We start from the raw sequence: 12,735 nt of genomic DNA on the forward strand, positions 1-12,735 counted from the left end.
TTCTAGAGGCAGGCATAAAAACACTGACGTGATATATGTCACTCAACGATACACTCAGATTCCAAAAGTAATTAGAGACAACTGTAATATTCTTGCTGTATTCAACGGCGTTGATACACACACGCTACGAAATATTTGGCAGACATGGTGCGGCGGTGACATGGACTTTAATGTTTTTCGAAACTTTTTTAGTCATGCTCAGTCGACCCCACATGGATTTGTAACGATAAATTTACATGATCCTCGGACACGATATCGTATCGGACTTGACCAAATATTCGGTTAAATTGTAAATAACCACTTAGCAGCAGGGGGGGCAATGACATCGACGCGGTCGTCGATGTGCTTACCGGACGCTGACGACGCTGGGGATCGGCGCGCAGAAGGTGTTAATTAAACCAAATGACGTTTGGACGATCCCCCAACGACGACGTCGTTTTTTTTTACCAGGCGCTGACGACACTAGATCGTTGAGTTGCAGAAAGTAATAATTAAGCAAAATAACGATTGGACAAAATGTCCGATTCGCCCCCCCTGCTGCTCGCCATGATGACCTAGAGTTAATTACACTTGACTAAATTTTCCTTCCGTCATTACGATTTAAAGCAATCTGATTGGCCAGTCTCTTTTTAATCTTTGTGTTCATACATGTATGAACCCAATTTGTTTGAAAGCCTCGCCCACCTGCCCTACTTTTCTGTACATAATATTCAGTGACGACTGTATTTAGAACAAGTTATATTAGTACCACCATTTCTTGTGCTCTGTTTTTAGCCCTACTTTTCTGTACATAATATTCAGTGACGACTGTATTTAGATTACCCAGACCTCTTATGTAAGATTTAAATTATGAACCAAATACTGGACATTTTTTTCTGTAAATAAATGAGATATATTTGCTAATGCTACAAATGAAATATACTTTAAAATGAATAAATAAACATCATGTGCTTGCATATCTTCATGGGAAGACATAACGGTACAGTGCGAAATGGCATTTTGGACGGTGATTTTGTGTACAGTACTAAACATTGACGAAAATGAAGAACAAAACTGTATTTTGCTTGAAAACAACGAAACAGTCTTTGTGGACGATGATTTCTATTGTGCAAATATGGATTTTAACTTTTTAATTGAAGTGGTGGCCTCGTCTTTAACTAAGAAGTGGGCGTGGTTTTAAAACTGTATTTTTCTCTGATTTGGATATATATATATATATATATATATATATATATATATATATATATATATATATATATCACGAAACTTCACAGTTCTGTATTATTGCGCGTTATGAACGAAATTTCAAAATATGATTAAATAAAAGAATGTTATTAAAGTATGAGCTTATTTAACTATTTATGCTGTTGAATTTAATTATTGGGATTGACTGTTTTGTTTTTTTTTCAATGAAGTATGAACCGAAATGACGCCGTGCAAACTTCGTATAATCCACTTCGCAGATTATGCAGTTTGCACATCGTTTTGTTCGGGTCATACTTCGTGGAATTTAAAAAATTAACTGTCAATCATTAAATAATATTAAGCACGTGAAATATATTGCAGGCTAAAACGATACCTATACTTCCGTTTGGGGAATTAGCAATGATTAAACAGTAGAGGCATGGTTCGAATTCATGTGTATTTATCTCTACTTAATATCTTCAAATCCTGACATGTATTACGACCCTATGGTCTTAAAACCAGTAATAAAAAAGTGAGAAGCAACAAACTTTGCAAAATTCAACAAATGATGTATTTCCGTTGAATACAAAGTGAAAGTTTTTTGAAAAAAAACAAAACTTACGATATTAAGAATTAAATCGCAAATAATCATAGAATTACAGACAAGTCTTTATGAATAAAGTTTTGAATAAACTTTAGTGGAAATCCAAACCAATTCCAACACTGAAAGTGTTGGTGTGCCTGTAGTGGCCCATGTCGTGGTTATGTACCGACATTCTTTTGTTGGATAACAATATAACAATCAAAGAATGAATTAAATCCTTATTTGACATTCAACTATAAATTCAAGTATCTATTTCCAAGGATGTTATTTTGAAGATCCTTTTGTATTTGCTGAGAAGAATCATTTAAATTACATAATTTGTACAAATAAAATTCCACACAACAATAATACAACTGATTTCTGCTTTCTTCTTCTTCTTCTTTTCTTATTACAAGAATAAATTATTTTTTCAGCAACAAGATTGTATAGTCCTCTACCTGACCTCAGGTCAAAATTATCAGTTTCTAAACCTAAACATCACCTAACGGAAATTCTCCTTCTGGAAGATTCATAATATTCACAAAATAAAATCTTAGTTATAATTAGAAGTCTGTTACTAAAATTATAATATCAAATGTGTAGACCTGGCAATTCATGGGCAATTTCCAAAGTTCTAGACTCAGACTGAGATAAACATGTTTACTACAAAACCAAAATCAATGATTCAGATCAGGTAGAAAATGAATTTGATTTCGGACAAGGTCAAGTCAAAAATACAATGTTATATTATTAATAGCAATATAATGAAATTTAAAAAAAATTAATTAACAAACAATACAAATTAAATATACATAGCACATAAACTGCATGTTGAAGATGTTTGGTACTGATTAATAATGACATTACAGTACTGTGTATTGTGTGTACTTACACTAAAAAAAAAAAATTAGTATAAGGAAGGTATGAATGTAGGCTAAGAACATCCAGTGCCGCTATCAACTCTTTGCCTTTTGTTGATATGAGCATTAATATAAGATGGATATAAAAGAAACGCTAAGATTCCGACTGGAAATTTCCAGGCAGTGAAGTTGTGCATAGATTAGGTTATTTTGTATATTGTTATACGTGTTTTGAACTTTTGCTGGAGACTTTGAAATAAATATTTAAATAATGTTTTGTTTGTTATTTTTTGCCGCACTATTCATATGGCGAGAAGTCTTATCTAATAATACTTAAATCGCCTGCATAACAGCACCTGCATAACTGTACCTGTATAACTGTACCTGCATAACTGTACCTGTATAACTGTACCTGTATAACAATTCATATTTATGCGTCTCTCAGTGTCTGCGTTAGAAAATATGTGTCACGGTCTGAGGAATTTAAGACTAATCAAGTGCAGTTCCAGATATGTCTGCATTTGTACCAAATGGCGAAAAAAACATGAAATGTGCCAAATAATATACTTACACGGGAGACTGATTGCCGTTTCAAAGCCAGAAACTGTGAGCGTGTGCGTGTGTGTGTGTGTGTTTGTGTGTGTGTGAGAGAGAGAGAGAGAGAGAGAGAGATCTGGATTTTTAACGTAGTTTTAAACAAATTAAGTCATATCACTACGACGTCTGCATTGTGACACTTTACAATGATGTCTAGCACTCGTGCATCATGCCGCAGACATGTAGCATCATGTCCCACCCAGTCGCATTATCCTGACACCAGCCGACCAGTCCTGGAAACAGGCCCAGTCCAAGGATATGTGGGGCCCAAGGCAGCAATCGATGAGCGCGGGGCCCAAGCAAAAATAAATTCATTGCGAGTTAGCGCGAGGCCCATAGCGGTTGCCCCGTTCGCCTTGCCCTGGAAAGGATATACGAAAGGGTGAAGAAAGTAATTATGAAGCACGTTCTGCTCCCAGAAAGATAAACCACACCTTAGAAAATATGTCCATTTGGTACTTATAAGAAATGACTTTATCGTATTTAAATTGTAGATTTAGAGATGTTGAAACATAACTAACAATAACCGAAAGCAAAACGTGTCCATATGCACACACACAGACACGGACACACATTTATACATATATAACCTGTCGCAAATGTATCTTTATTAGAAATAAACTGAATGGATTAAAAGTATATTGGTGTCTTTAGGAAGAAAGAAAAAATAGTTTCATCAGTACACTATAAATATCTCCCAGACAACAAAATACAGAATTCTTCAAACCCTAAATAACTTATATAGTCAAGAATGAAATGCAATATAGACATTTTAATCAAAATGTAAAAATTATTTCTTTTTTAAACATAACATGATTCTTGAAAGCTACTTATTATTTCCACGTGACCTTTCTTCAGATTTAAATAAATACTCACAGACACCAGTAGATACAGAGCGTTAGGTAAATATACTATACTATGACTGACTGTGTAATCCTTGTGAGGAAAAAAAACATACTGATGTTGAGTTCCAGTATTTGTTCATATGTTCATTTTATATTTCATGTGAAAGAACTCAACCAAAGAAACCTTTTTCAATCTTGGATTAAATGTTCTCAAATTTAAAGAACTATTTTCAAGTGGAAATATTTCTTCTCTTGTAAAGTTGTCAAAATCAATGAAAATTATGAAGGAGAACGTTGCATAATTCCTACTATAGCAATAGCGAACATCTGTTATACATGCCATTAATTCGAGTTAGTTTTGCTATATATGTCATTTATTTGATTAATTCTTGCTATACGTGCCATTTATTCAAGTCAGCTTTACTATACATGTCATTTATTCGAGTCAGCCTTACTATAATATGCCATTTACTCGAGTTAGTCTTACCATACATGCCATTATTATAGTCATTCTTAATATACGTGCCATTTATTTGAGTCTTTCTTGCTATACATGCCATTTATTCGAGTCAGCCTTACTATACATGTCATTTATTCGAGTAAGCCTTACTATAACATGCCTATTACTCGAGTTAGTCTTACTATACATGCCATTAATTCGAGTCATTCTTGCTATACATACCATTTATTCGAGCCGGAAATACTATACATGCCATTATTTCGAGTCAGCCTTACTATACATGCAATTTACTCGAGTTAGTCTTACTATACATTTCATTATTAAAGTCATTCTTGCTATGCATGCCATTAATTCGAGTCAGCCTTATTATACCATGTCATTAATTCGAGTTAGTCTTACTATACATGCCATTAATTCAAGTCATTCTTGCTATACATGCCATTTATTCGAGTCAGAATTACTATACATGACATTAATTCGAGCCAGTATTTATTATACATGCCATTTACTCGAGTTAGTTTTACTCTACATATCATTATTATAGTCATTCTTGCTACACATGCCATTTATTCCAGTCAGCCTTACAATAACATGCCATTTACTCGAGTTAGTCTTACTATACATGCCATTATTATAGTCATTCTTAACATACATGCCATTTATTCGAGTTAGTCGTACTATAATATGCCATTTATTCGAATTAGTCTTACTATACATGACATTAATTCGAGTCATTCTTGCTATACATACCAATTACTCGAGTCAGAAATACTATACATGCCATTAATTCGAGTTAGCCGTACTATATGTGTAGTCTTACTCTACATGTCATTATTATAGTCATTCTGGCTACACATGCCATTTATTCAAGTCAGTATTGCTATACATGATCCAGGACAACTATTTCAGGAATTCAACTGCATGCCTGAACCAAAGCCAATACATATATTCATGTCTAACTCATAGTAAGCAAAGGCTTATTTTGATTTTTTATTATTTTTACGTGTAGTCCTCCTGTTATATGATTATACAGACGGGAAAGGCAAAATGAAATAAATTACTGAACGGAATTCATTATGAGATATTAAGCGATCCGCAGGCAATCGACATACAAATTCTATTTATGATACTAATCTCTGCTACGTCAAGAAACATTTAAAAAATCGTATGCGATGTGCGAGAGAGAGAGAGAGAGAGAGAGAGAGAGAGAGACAGGCAGACAGATAGACAGACAGATAGAGCATTGACGTAAAACTTTGCTAAAGGATTATGCTAACTATTCCAAGAGGACAATGGTGGATGTCGTACCAGTCAATTAATCATACATAATCTGATGTATTTATCAATTAATCATACCTAACATGAATAATACTTTTATTAATCACCAATACGAAATAGAAGCATGCAAATCAGAGACCCCAATAGTACGTGCATTGCAAGTATGGTATTTGTAGAAGAATTTATTAACAATGCAATATGAATACTTAGGTTTGCTCTTAAGACCTGTGGCGAAGTATGAATGCCTTCCCGTTGTTAGTTTGCCTGTAGGTGTAAGAAAATAAGTGCTTTACTCAACGTGAACGTCGGAACGTTGCCAAGTTGTTCAAGAATGAGTCCTTTGAAATTATGAAATACCAACACTTACAAAACGTTCCTCAAACGACACTATCAAGACAGCTCTATCAGTGTTTAAAACACACACACGTACGTACGTACGTATGTATGTATGTATGTATGTATGTATGTATGTATGTTCATTCAGAAGGCAGTTAAACAATATTCAATATTTCGTTACTTTCTATAGTATTTCTTATAACACCGTACACATGGTGATTACTTGATTATTTCCTGCAGTTATAATTCATAATTACATGTATATGTACAAATATATTTTGGTACAAAATGATACAGTCCTTATAGTTTAAAAAAAGTTCGTTTTTACATCTTGTGACATAGAATCCCATGATGCCAAAGTGTCACATTTTTTTTATCATCCGTAAATGAAGATCCTACAAAAATTCTCGAAAATTACATTTCGCTTTACACTTCAAGCAAGTATCAAGATATTTCCAATTTTGATTTACAATTCAAGGAAGCATCAAATTGAAAACGGCATTTTGCTTTACACTTAAGCAAGCAAGTGTTTCCAGCATATCATTCCAGCCTTTCAAACATGACCAAACTATACCCTGACTACATTATGAAGAGCAAGTAAGAAAAGCAGTACAAGATACTTGTTTAGAGTGGCCCGGAAGGTTTTTGTATGATAGAGGCTTTTTGTCATGAATGCTTTTGTATCAGAGAGGCTTCTGTATCGTGAATGCTTCTGCACAATACAGGCTTCTCTGTCATGAAGGCTTCTTTATCATGAAGGCTTCTGTATCATAATAGCTTCTGTATTATATATCATAGAGTTTTCTGTATCCTGAAGGCTTTTAATGTATATTTACAAGTGAACGAAAATAATGCATTAGAAATTCATTGGGCGGAATACATAAGGCATACCAATGAATTGATGTTGTTGTAGGGTTTAACGCTATTTTTCAGCACAAGATAGGCTATACATGGCGGCCAGTATTAATGGTGGAGGAAGAACCCGGGAAAACCCCAAAAAGAACCACCGAACCACGAGAAGCTACTGTCAAGCTTTCTCACATACCCAAATTGGCCGAATCCGAGACTCGAACTCACGCAGAGAGAGAGGTGAGATGGCAGTGATCCGAAACGGAGAGCGCTTTAGACCACTCGGCCACTCGGGGCCCCCCAATGAATTGAATAATGGTAAATAGTAGAACCAGAACATCAAGACTTTTTGGGATGGTTAAAATGAACAAGTAATTTCTATAAATCTTCTTCCACTAAAATGATTTGAGAAACAAAAACTAGGACACGACAAAGCCTTTTAAATTTTTTTAACTTATTAACCCCTGGAGGTTTTTGTCGTTTTCGTCTGAAATTCGAGTAGGAAACACATTTTGAAAGCTATTTCTGAATATATCCTAAAACACCAACTTCCAGGTGATCTTCCAATAACATACTGCCTAGTTATGTTAGAAACATCGTTTTTCATTGGCTATTTGGCAAGCGCATGAGCAGAAGGGTAAAAGTTGGAGCTTTTTTTGTTGTGTTTTTTTTTTTGTTTGTTTAACGGACCCATTATTTTCGTATCGAGACCATCTTTATTCCGAATGCCCATATTATCCTACTTTTTGCAAAGGTTCATCTGTCTGTTTGCAGTTCATACCGGTCTGCCTTAGATGTGAGACCAAAAAGTCTAAAATCCTGACACAAAATCGGATCCCGACCACGGGCAAATTTTGGGTAGAAAAAAAATCGGGTCCAAAAAATGAGGTTTTTCCCTCTGTATTTTGTAGTGCAACTAGAAATTCCAGATTTTTTGGTATCATTGTAGAGCTACATCTGTCTACCTTCTATAATACCACCCACTTTAGTGTATCTTACATGACCTTGACGCTACAGAGCTCGGCAGTAGGCTACTACTTCCTGCCATTTAAACTCGTCACCAGGGGTTAATGTGTTAAATGAAAATCGTAGATTTCGTCAAGAAAGGAAGTGTTGAGAGGGGGCACTAAATGAAGAATGTGAATTTATATTTTGTAGAAATATAGATATTATATATGAGTTTCACAATTTATTTGAATGAGATTGTTTCAGCCGATAGCAAAGGCAGTTTTATCTGACTTTTTCTTATTTGAGACCTACTATTTGTAAATTTTAAAATATTTTAGATACTACATGAACAATCTAACACATTTTTTAAAAAGGTTCTTCAATGTATTACCTTCCCCTCTCTAGCTTTAGGAAAAAATAAACATGTTGGAACGATAGCGTAAGTAATGTAGTTCGATGAGATAGATACACAAAGGATTTCAATGTTAAATAGGGTTAAAAGCATATAGGTCCAAATGGGAAGTTAATATGGGAATTTAATATTGAGGTTAAATGGTTACATTGTTAAAAGACCTATTAAGGGGATAAATTATTACAAGTTATTGACCTAAAATGACACACCTACTATTGAACATGCAATGTGTAGTCACCGCCTACTTAGTGACTAGCATTTATTATATATTTCATAGTGAGATACCCAAATATGTCAATGGAAGAAGAATGATATCGCCACAGTTGCTATACCACTTTTATAGCCTCCGTAGTGATATCACTTTTGGAACTACTTTTTCAAATTTAAGGACTATATCTGCCCTCAGTTTCAAACCTGTATTTCCATATATAATTCTATATAATTTTTCTTCTTTTACCCCCCCCCACACACACACACACACCAGTATGTACAGATTGTGGTAGACCATTTGGTGTACAGTTTTGCAATCAATGAGGTGGCATTAAGAAATGCCTAAAAAACTAACTCCAAATAGCAAAAGGTCAAACGCGAGTATTAACATTTTTATAATTAGTTTTCTACATGAATCATGAAAACAGTCAGTGCCTTAACATGACCTGTTGCTAGATGTGATCCACACAGTATTGTAAACCTTTAACACTAAACGACAAATGGTACACATTGTTTAGAAGAAGAAATAATTGTCTTTATATATAGTATACATCTTTATAAGTAGCAATTTTAACTCGCATTACATTCGTGTTCGAAAACGATGGATAAATTAAAAGTTTTATAAGTTAAGGTTTTGGGGTTTTCAAACTATCAGTTTCGATCTTCATTTCCAAGTTCTAATTTAAAATGTTCATTGTCAAATTCATTTTTCAATTCTCACCTTTTTCATTATCAATTTTCACTTTCAAATTTTGTTTGAATTTTTAGTTTCAAATTTGTGATTTCAATTTTCATTTTTTATTTTCATTTTAAAATTTTCAGTTATAATTTTCATTTTGAAATTTTTATAAAATTTCATATTTTTCATCTCTTCATTTTTATTTAAGATCAGTTTTTATTTAGTCTTTTAATTTTCAGTTTTGAATTTTCAATTTCAATTTTCATTCCTTAATTTTCATTTATATTTTCATTTAGTTATTTTATTTTACTTTTTTATTTTAATTTTCGAATTTCATTTTTAATATTTGGCTTTCTACTTCAATTTCTCGATTTTCATTTAAATTTTTCAGTTTCATAGTTCATTTAAATTTTCATTCGAAAATGTTTTCTTTTTTCTTTAATTTTGATTTTAAGTTTTAATTTTTAACTTTAGCGTGATGATTTTGCTTTTGAGACAGAGAAAGTTAACTAAGTAAAATAGTCTATACGCATTTAAGAGATTGGAGAGATTGGATGCTATACATCGTGCATGGAGTGTTTGCAATTGTTAAGGAAAACATTCTGTCTTTCTGTAGAAAGGCGAAGAGTAATAGTGCTTGCACACACTATACCTACAAACATACTTATACATTAAGTTTTATTCTTTGTGGAATATGTAGATATACACAACCCTTTTCACCATCGATTAGATCTCTTGGAAAAGATATACTGCTCAAATGATTGCCAAACAAACAAACAAACGGAAACAAATCCCACCATGGAAAATCTCTTGATGTACGGAACAGAAGCCATTAACACATATCTAGATGCCACCATTTTATGGAAACCTGAAAATGTGTACAGGTTCAACGACACAGAGTTGACATACGCTGAAGATCCTTACAGTGTTGGATTTAACGACCGTCGAAAGAAAATCAAATTTGAGGCTTGCATAGCTATTCCTTACCTCCGTTGACTTCCATCGAGACTAAACGCATCGAGACTCTTTTGCAAGAGTGTATGGAGACTTCCTTTTCATTGACTTACTTATTTCCAGGGAAGAGTCAAGTGTGAACCGATGATCTACCATTGCACGTGAAAAGAATGAATACCTGAATTCAATTCCTGTATCCATTAATGCTTCGGGTGGAATCTATGTAGCAGGAGATGTACTACACATAAAGCCTGACCTGGATACTACTCACAATCATTGTCACACTAGCTGTTGTATGTCTTTACATATGTGTTTACATACGTCTTTGCATATGTTTAAAACCCAAACTAAAGCTTTAGACCTCACATTTGTCTGTGTGTATTGCATGTCTATTAAAACTACATAGTCTTGCCTTGCTTGTGTACGATATTATGTGTGTATATATCCCCTTCTTTTTACATCCTACGCCTCTCTTGTGCACTAGTATGTTTACGTGGTTGTAAGTACATACATCTAAGTATTGGTCACTATATATGGAGTGCTGGATAGTGTACTGTGGGGTATCGGATAGTAGTCAAACAGAAGGTGTTGAATAGTAATCAAAAAGTGGATGTTGGATAATAATAACAAATATGGGTTGCATAGTACTCAGAAAGATGGTGCAGGATAGTAATCAAGAAGTGGGTGTTGGGTAGTAATAAAATTATGTGTTGTATACTTCTTAAAGAGTCGGTGTTGGATAGTAATCAAAAGGTGTGTATTAGATAGCATATAAAAAGGATGTGTTGGATAGCAAATCAAACAGTGGTGTGTTGGATAGTAGATAATAATGTATTGATCACTACACACGACATCAGTTGGATCCAGTGTATTATTTATTTGTAAAATTCCCTTTTGAGCCTCTAATCAAACCTTAGTGCTAGATTCTCGTTTGGGCTTATAAACCTTCCAATTGCTAAATTCCCCTTTATGACCTAATAAACGTTTACCAAATGGTGATCAATGTTACTATTTACTCTCAGTGTTTTATTTCCACTTGGGCCTATAATTAATCCCCGAATAGGGGCCTTTACAATTCTGGTCCTGTTTAACATTGGCTTCATGTGCGTGCCTAAATCGTCGACCTGCACTACTATGGTCTATGTAAAAACCACACGCATGTCGTATGTTTTGATCTTGTATTCTGTTATGAATCAATGCCATACTATAACTGAATAGATTATTGGTTATTTTTGAAACGTCAATGTCAACAGTTTGTCAAAAGTACGTTTAGCTCGCAGGTGTCACTAGAGTCACTGTCAAACACCTAACCTTTATTGTCAATAATCTAACATGTACCTGCAAAAGTTAACCTTATTATAGCTAACGGTATATCATCGTCACAAGCCACGGGCGAATATCCGCTGTAGTCCCTTGTCACCTGTGGTTACCAGTGCTGAGATTTCCTCGTTATTCACGAGTACGTATCAACAATAATATATATCAACAACACAATGTAACAGTATACAAACAGTTTGTTGTTTACGATGAAATATATATGACAAATATTAGGATGCTAAAGCTGGAAATGAAAACTTTGAAAACTTGTTTTTAAACTGGATCTAAAAAATATCATCAACATTACTTTTACATTTTGGGATATACTTGTTACTATTTTAATATTATCTCTTTTCTTATTTCCTGATGTATCAGCGCACAAAATGCAAGTAAAAGGTATGATTGAAAATGATATGTTTATGCAAGTAATATTTATTTATCACCCAACAAGATCTATGAAATCATTTCAAATGGATGTGCGAGGACGAGAGAGAGACAGAGACAAAGAGACAGACAGACAGAGCACATGTGTACAACTTATTGCTCTTCAGGTGATCAGCCACTTTTTTCGGTCAAAATTTATGTTAAACAATGGTTACTGTTAGAAGTAATTTAATTTAATTTAAGTAATTTAAAAACACGATTTATAAGCAGTTTCAAAAGATAATTTATTATTAATTTCAAAACATAATTTTTAAGAGCACAATTTGAATGTATAATGCTTAGACGGGTCGATTCCTGTATTCAATTTGCCCATCCCTTGAAATACCGCCACATACAAATGCTATTACAGGCTATAATAGCACGCAAACGTGTCATTGAACACACAATGAATGACTTAGATGTGATTTTTAAAAATGTATTTAACCATTAGACGCGTATTAGGAACCAATTAGATCAACTTAATTAAAGATCGATTCCTTTTTATGACACTGATTAATATGTATAGTCTCAAAAGGCTCCGCGGAACGCCGTGTCTCACCTGTGACTCCTGCCATTTGACAAGGCTTGTCGTTTAAGCAGGGGAGAGATGAAACCCAAGAGTATCGAGATGAAAACGTAAAGCATATATACGTTCATCGTTGCGAGCCATGGACGATAATCCGCTATGCTTCTTTATCACCAATGGTCTTCAACCATAGCATCGTCTGCCTTTTCTGTTCAAAAGAGAAAGAAATCGCCATTGAAAAGAATATTTGGAACTAATTTTATTCGCATGGCA

This window comes from Sinohyriopsis cumingii, chromosome 3, assembly GCF_028554795.1.
Source record: "Sinohyriopsis cumingii isolate HCF-2022 chromosome 3, ASM2855479v2, whole genome shotgun sequence".
NCBI lineage: Eukaryota > Metazoa > Mollusca > Bivalvia > Unionida > Unionidae > Sinohyriopsis > Sinohyriopsis cumingii.